Source organism: Anoplopoma fimbria, chromosome 3 (genome assembly GCF_027596085.1).
Source record: "Anoplopoma fimbria isolate UVic2021 breed Golden Eagle Sablefish chromosome 3, Afim_UVic_2022, whole genome shotgun sequence".
NCBI classification, from domain to species: domain Eukaryota; kingdom Metazoa; phylum Chordata; class Actinopteri; order Perciformes; family Anoplopomatidae; genus Anoplopoma; species Anoplopoma fimbria.
In genome coordinates, this window is record NC_072451.1 from 11,456,796 (window position 1) to 11,465,014 (window position 8,219).

Genomic DNA, 8,219 nt, shown 5'->3' on the forward strand with positions numbered 1-8,219 from the left:
TGTAAAATGTTCCACATATTTGGAGTGGAGTTTAGGTGTTTTCTCACAGCCCTGTCTCATTCCCATACAATGAAACTGCTTTGTACATTATGTTTAAACTTGCACTCCTCTACTGTGATTGTATAAAAGTCTATGAGAAAATGACTCTACTTCTCTCTTGATTTATTCCCTCAGTAAACATTGTAAACATGAATTATGGTCTCAATCTCTAGTTTCAAGTCTTCTTCAATACAGCATGAAGTTCATTTAGTAAATTATGCTCCATTAAGAGTCAAATAGACCTTAAAGCTGAGTATGCTTTAGGACGGGGCTACCTTGTGATTGACAGGTCTCTATCAGAGCCTTATACGCCGCCTCTACGTCAGTCATACACAGCCCAAATGGGGTCACTTCCATTCACTGGTTGCCAAAAGTCAAGATGGCGACAACCCACACGCCGAAGTTGAGGCTTCAAAATTGGATCCACAAGCCAATGTGTGACGTCACGTCACGTGGGAAACCAAAAGTCAACACTGGCCTTTTTCATTTTTGTCAGTAGTTTGAAACATGTAAACTAGTAGTTCGGGCATGAATCTAACAAAGTAGTTTGTTGTGTTTTTTTGTTTGTTTATTTAAATCTACAAAGTTATTCATGTGTTAAAAACTGCGACCAACTTGACCAATTATTTTCCCCCTCTAACCGTAATTGAGAATGCAGTTTAGATTTATGGGAACTTAGTACGATAATTAATGTTTTTTTTATATTAAATGTTGACTATAAGCTTGCAGTAAGGGGTATTCTAGCAATTTAGTATTGCATTTTCAACAAGTTTGGGGAATTGTAAAAGACAAAAAGAGAAAAGGCTTAAAAAAAAGGGAATGGTTAAAAATTGGCGGACTCGTGAACAGAAGCTTTGAGATGTTGAGGTTATGAGTTAGTTAACCTGTTATTACGAGAAAACAAACTTGTTCGAAGATAATAAAAGTCTCAATGTCTCAATGGCGCTGAAAACTAGCGACGAACATTTTTTGTATATATCCTTCGTGAACACCTCATATTGCAAAGGAGATGCAGTGACAAGTCTGTCGCTAGCCGTCAGCTCCATAGACTCTAGAGATATTTTATATATTTTTTTTTTTATATCAAAATTTTGCCTAGTCGGCCCTCAGCTGTTGGATGTGGACATCCCGCTGTCGCTGTGGACGATGATGTCGTCTATGTATGCGGCGGCGTAGGCCTTTATATACACACTTCTACACAGTCCATGGTCATCGCGATCTGGGCTGATTGAATTAATTTACCATGAGTGTCAGTATATGGGCGCACTACAACTTTAGAGTCAGCACCGTGGAGATGCAAGTGAGGGCTTGACCACAGTCATCATTGCATGCTGGCTTTGAACTCCTGATCTCTCATAAACATTATAAGTAAGAAACAACCTTTCTGTTTTCTCAAGCTAGTTGGTTGTTTCATTATCTTAAGACAATAAAGTATGTTGTCTTCAGATGACGAGATAATTAACTTGTAACATTGAGAAAAGCGCATAACAGCACGGCTGTTTTCGGCTCACGTAGACTAAGGCAAACTATAAGAAACATTTTTTTTTTCTATGATTCATAAGCCAATCTATGGCCATTCATTCACAATGGGCAAAACAATATCAATGTTCAGATTTTACTAAATTATGACGCAGAGAAGGAGTGTGATTTTGTGTTATTAAATTGACAATGGAGCTTTTGTTGCTTATGTGAAACTGCTCACAACAAGGTGTTGCATTATCTTGACTGGGTCAGCATTTCTGGAAAGAGACGTTGCTGGTGAGTTGTTCAAACGTTCCACTATATAGCAGAAAAGACATCAACTACGGTCAATATTTCCAACACTCGACACTTCAACCCAACACAATCTAGATTTATAAATAGCACTACAGGTAAGAGGAAAGATATGTCATTTAGATTTTGTAGTGAACTGTCCCTTTTATCTTTATTACTTCAACTATACTACAGTTGACATTTGGGGACATTGTTCTTAATAATAATAATAATTATATTGTTTATAATAACAAATAATATTGTAATAAATAATATGAACCAGCAGTTGAGCAAGCAGTCAGGTAACATACACACGCACACACACACACAACTATTCTCAGTCAAGTATTGCTTTTTCCCCCTAATGTACCACACAAATTATATTGTTTATAATAACACACAGTTGAGCAACCCGTCGTTAACACACACACACACACACACACACACACACACACACACACACACACACACACACACACACACACACACACACACACACTTACAGCTAATTACAAATGAATTTGCAGGATGTTCATTTTCATAGCCTGGTGAGCTCTGTACAATGTGTGGCATGCTGTCCCTGAGCAGAACGCTCTGCCGGTTACACAGGATTTAACAAAGCTGACTCACTGAGAGGCAGGCACACATGCATGCACTGCTGCTGATACTTTGTTTCTGCATGTACTGATTCAAGTATTTTCTGTTAGCGCCCTCCACTGTAAGGTCAAAGGTTAGGGTCTGTTGCAGAGCAGTTGCCCAAGAGATGTAGGGATTCAGCGTCTTCATGAAACGTACTTGAACTGAGTGGACCCTTTTAAATTCAACAACATATCCTAAAGGCATTGGTTGCGTCTCAAGAAGAAGATGAAGGCCTTACCTTTTGAGGGTTGTCATCTGTAAGTTCAACACAGTCTCAACAACAGAGTTACAGAGTTACCTTCTCTGCGGCATATCGCTTTGGTCCAAAAAGACATTAAAGCGGCCCTTTTATGCTTTTCCACTTCCCTCTCCTTTAGTGTGTTATATATATTTTTGTACATGTAAAAGGTCCGTAGAGTGTAAAACCTGAAGTCCACGCCTAAAATGAGTTACCCTCCCCCTCAGAAACACTGCTTCTTCCATAACTTTATGAGGTCATAATGTTACGGAAGTAATTTGCATAAGCCTCTGCTAGTTCGGCCCGCCCTCAAACAAAGCTACAGAGAGACAGAGCTGGAGCTCCGGAGGAAGAGTTTGTTTAGCTGCCGTCATATCGAGAAGACACTGTGTTCTGCTCTGAGAAAGGAAATGTTCTTTGTATGAACCCCAAAGGAAGATGACTTGAAGAATAAGTGGCTAAACTTTAATTTTTAATGCATTTTACCGAGGACAACTTTCAAAACTGGAAACAGTTCACGGCTGGATTTTCGAAACGGTTACTGCTGAAAGATGATGGCGGTTCAGGATCACAACCTGTAAGTACATTTATTATTTGTGGATGATTAATGTTAAACACAACAAAGGTAACTAACGTTACTAGCCGGGGTTCAAATGTTCAAACACAGTGCTCAGCTGTAGCCTAACGTTGGCAGCTAACGTTATGTGTTCTAATGGCTCTGCTAATCAGCTTTAGCCCCACTGCTAACACTGTAGAATATGAGGACTGAATATGTCCATTGTGAATAGTGTTCAAGTGAGGAGGTAGGTTTGTGATTACAAGCTGTAATGTTACGGCCACTATCCACTTTGGGCTAACTTTGTAGCTATTTTCATGACTGTTAGCCCGCTGTTCCTGCTCTGAGCCACTGGGCTCCTTTCATTAAACTGCCAACAGTAGGTCAACTAGACACATCACAGCATAAGATGAACAACTTAAATGTTACTCATAGCCAGACAGCTGGGCTGTATTTGTGTAATAAAATAGTATTATGAGTCTTTGTGCATGTGCTTACATGCATATTTGTTGTCTACTGATTTTTCACCGGACATGACTGTTTAGCTTGATAGATGCTGACTGTTTTCATCTGATACAAATTAGTTTTAATTAATAAATTTGTCTCTGTCTTTTAGAGTACATCACAGAAGGACCCGGTGCCGACAACATACTGTCCACAAACAGTCTCAGAGGGCACACAGACTTCTCAAAGGATGGTATCTGTTGGCACTCAGCTGTCCGGGGTACTCTGAAGGATACTCACCTGAGAAGCTAAGGTATGTCATACATTTAATGTGCTTTTGTTTCATTTCTAGATATAGTACTTGCTAACATTGTAGACCTGTGAAATACTCTTATGGGGACTATGGCGAATACAGAGCACTACAGTTTCACGAAAACTCCAGAATTTCATATTTTGGGCAGACATTCTTGTAAACCTTTGACTTTGTTATGATGTTAGAGCATTCTTTTATTGTAGGTTGTGCCTTTTTATTCATTATTATGAAAATGAGGACCGTGAACAAGCAACAACATCTGCAGGAACATCTGTCTGTAAGGGCTTGTTCTCATAGTCAAAGAAGGGTGAATGCATAGTAAAGCCAGTTAAAACAGACTCTACATACAGAAGGTTGTAAAATAATATTTATTTTTTATAACAAACATAATAAAATTAACATAAAATGTGAAATACCTTTAAAATACAAATAAGGAAGGAACCATACTTAGTTTAAAACAATAAAATGACTGTTTAAATGCTGTTTTTACAGAGTACTTGGATGAACTGATGAAGCTGATGTCGTCCCAGTGTGAGAGACCCTCAAAGGAGAAAGTGTTGCCCGCCATGTGTCCCTCTTCTGTCAAGGAGCAGCCTGAAGCCAACATTCTGACCAGCCGGATCAGGAAACTCCCTGTGTTTCTGAAATACAACACATGACGGGATGGCGAGCCTCATGTGTCGTCCTAAATATCACCAGCTGACCACACCACGGTAGTCGAGTGACCGGTATCGCCTGTATGGAGAGGATCACACATCATTACCATTGCAGCTAAAAACTATCTATACAGTATTACAGTATTAAGAAATGTTTATTTTTTTTTTTACATTTTTTATTGTTTGAAAAGAAAAAAAGTAATTTGGAGAAAAATAAATAATTCTCATTTCTTCATTAGTTCTTATGATCTTGCATTATAATGAAACAAATGTGTTCAGATGTAGTTTACACAGATTTCATTATATGTAATAACAACTTACTCCTCTTCTATACTACGCCTCAAACGTCCATAGTCAGCTCTGTATATGTTGTGGAAAATCTGAAGGTTGTATGGATTCAAACAGTTTGGATCGAGGTCAGGATGGTGAACCATGCATGTAGGAGGGACTGGAACCTGGTTCATTTGTTTCAAAACCTGATGAGAAGAGGATGAGGGAAATAAGACACTGATTTACAAGAAATACTTTGTTATAATAAAGCCAATAATGACTCAGGAGGCAACATCACTGCATAGGACAGATATTAATCCAGGAAGCAAACATTTTTCTTCAAATAAAATGGTGTGATCATATTGTTGTTTACAAACATAATAACAGCCAGAAGGGGATTGTTAAATGCAGCTACATTTTAGCAGAAAGGTTACAGTTAAGATGACATTTTATAGTACTGTTGTTGTAACTGTGTAGTACTAGTGTTTTTACTGTATACAACACAAATCTGTAATCTCTAAATCTGCTGTGCTCTAAGTAATATAACCAAAGTCACTAATAAAACACATTTGTATTTTACAGGGAAAATGTGTTAGTAGCTAGTAACGTGAGTGTAATTCTTAGCTTCTTAGATAAAGAGAAGGACTCGTGTTTTACAGCACAGCATAGTCCTAAAGCCTAAAGCCTAATGCTAGTGTTGGCTACATAGTGCTGTAATTGATTAAACTGGTAACAACTCACCACTGTGAAACGTTCTGCTCTAGTCTTGGTTGTGCCAGCTTATTCCTCCTGACTTAAATAACTGACTCGCGTTCATACTGGTAGGGCAGCAAATATGCTGTGTTTTGAGGCTCAGGAAGCTGAATTCTGTTTATGGTAAGGGGCGGGACATTTCCGACACATCCACTGCGCGGTTGACCAATCGCAACAGAGCGTGCTAGCTGACCAATCAGGGCAGACTTGGCTTTCTGGGAGGAGGAGCAAGCGCTCTAATAGATCGTTTCACAGAGAGGGGGAGAGGAGGTGCTGCAGCACATCCAGGATGAGAAAAACAAGGCGGGTTTTGAGCATAAACGCACGTAAACATGTTGTAACTGTAACTTGAGATAAAAATATGCACCTGAAAAAGAGCAAAATAGTGCCTGTTTAAGAGTAAGAACCAATCAAAATGTCCTCAGGGTGATTGATTTTCACCATCTTTTGATCTGAGACAGCCATTTGCTACACGATAAGAGATATACATGCATCACAAACACACATTCACAATCAATAGCCAACTCAGGCGTCCCTGCTTTCTTATATGTTCCTGAGGAGAGAACTAAGCTTTTCATTTTTTGCCAGTCACAGTTTGGTTTTTCTTTCTTGAGGCCTTTTCAGTTGAGCAGGATGCTGAGGGTCATGAATTATTTAAACTCCTGCGAGAGGAGAGCCATTTGACATGGCGCTATCACGTTTGACTGGCTGTATGCGCCACATGGATGCTGTATTTGACTTATAAAGACATTTCAAATCTAATTACCTTTAAAGCACCTTTTGTTGCTGCAAAAACAAAAAAAGAATTCTCTTTTGGGAAAAATAAATGCCCAAATGGAGGATAAAAATCCGTATTTACAGTGTTTTCTCAGACAGTGTCTAGACAGATGAAGAATTATCTACCAAAGCTCGTTCATTTCTATCAATCCACCGTTATTCAGACACAACCCGCTTCAGATAATCACTACAAGCTCTTACATTAACTTAAATCGTGGGCTCATACAATGTATGATTTTTGGTTCTGTTATCAGTGTATGCTGAATATGCCTTTTGTTAGCAATGATTTAATTTTTTTTCTGGCCACTTTACAAAGCATGGAGTTATTATCTTATGTTACTGAATGGGACAACCTTAGATGCTGCAGCCTATTTAGTAACATAATATTCTATCTGGTGTCCAGAAAATCAACAAAAAAGTATCATAGCAATTGTGATGCACTCGAATGTTGGCACAATTAGTCTTTGAAATAAGTGTAAGTTTTCTTCTGACATTGGTCTGAGTGGGTTTGTCTTTTCCTAAGGGGTACTGCATACTTCAAGTAATAGGCATATACATTAGTGTAGAAGTGGAAGCGACTGGTTCCAGTAATATTTTTCACCACTGTACATTCTCATTTCAAAGCTTTCTTTTTAATTGTATCCTCAATATTTTTTTTACATGAAAACATAGTGTCCTGAATAATTTAAACAAGCTATAAGTTTATGTTATAGCCATTATTTTTAATGATCTCAACTCTGTTTCTGAGAAGTCTTTTTTTTCAGTTTGGTAAGGAAGAAAAGTGTAATGATTAAAACTGCTAAATGTTTTATCTGGTTTCTACAAAGTACAATACTCTTTTGTGCAACGCTCATATGTATGACTAAATCTGATGTGCAGCTCCTGAAACAGCACATTAACATTCCACACAGGCACGCACTCATGTTCACACACCATACACACACATATATACACCTGCAATATAGATACATAAAGTAATAGGAAGAAAGTTCAAAAAGAAGTAATACAAAACTACAGACCATCTTGTGATGGGATCACACTGGCTGCGATGCCATGGTAAGGGGCGTACAGTTGGAGAGACAATGGCCCCTTCCCCTTGAATCTCTGAAAGGATTGTGTTGAATGTTTCAAAACTTTGAAGACACAGATTTAAAGACAGTACACTGTGGACACTGTGTTTTGGAGCCAGATTTAAAGTTTTTGAATCAAGAAAAGAAAATGTTTAAATAATATTTGAGTTAAATAATTGTATTTGTAATTATTGAATATTACTTTAAACACTTAATTGAGATTGATAAGTAAGAAATATTTTTCCTCACCTAATTTAGTAATATGTTGGTTGCAACTTACTGAGAGTCACCTGATTACTATGTGTGACGTGTGCGCCTCACCTGGCTTCTGTGGCTATGAGAGTGCTGATAGGGAGCCTTCTAAGGGGGAGTGTTTTCCTTTGTTTGGGCGGGTTAGATGGCGGAGAGCAACAGTTTTCCGACCGCATCTCTGTTCAGTCAGATGAATGATTATGTTTGATTATGTTTTATTTATTGGAAAAGTCAACCGGAGTTTATCGGTAATAAATGATGCTTCAGTTATTGCAGCCGATGTCTCCGTGCGTGCTTTATAAGAAGTGTGTGTGTCGGTAACTCCTCACCTAACCTCAGGTGGCTAAAGTAAGGACCATAAAAGCCACAACACTGTGAGTTTGAAGCCGTTCTTTCCCACATTCAAATGCTCTGTTCTAAGGCTGGACCATTAGTCGTCAGTGTAGTTACAAATGGATTT

General features: G+C 38.4%; 1 long non-coding RNA gene across 1 annotated transcript; it reads right to left on the minus strand.

Annotated features, from left to right (window-relative positions):
• Positions 1 to 4,406: 4,406 nt before the first annotated feature.
• On the minus strand, positions 4,407 to 5,732 carry LOC129089379 (uncharacterized). The gene is made up of 3 exons (XR_008531133.1): positions 5,649 to 5,732; positions 4,959 to 5,113; positions 4,407 to 4,716 (listed from the first exon to the last, which is right to left on the minus strand). It is a non-coding gene; the product is annotated as an uncharacterized LOC129089379 (long non-coding RNA).
• Positions 5,733 to 8,219: the final 2,487 nt, after the last annotated feature.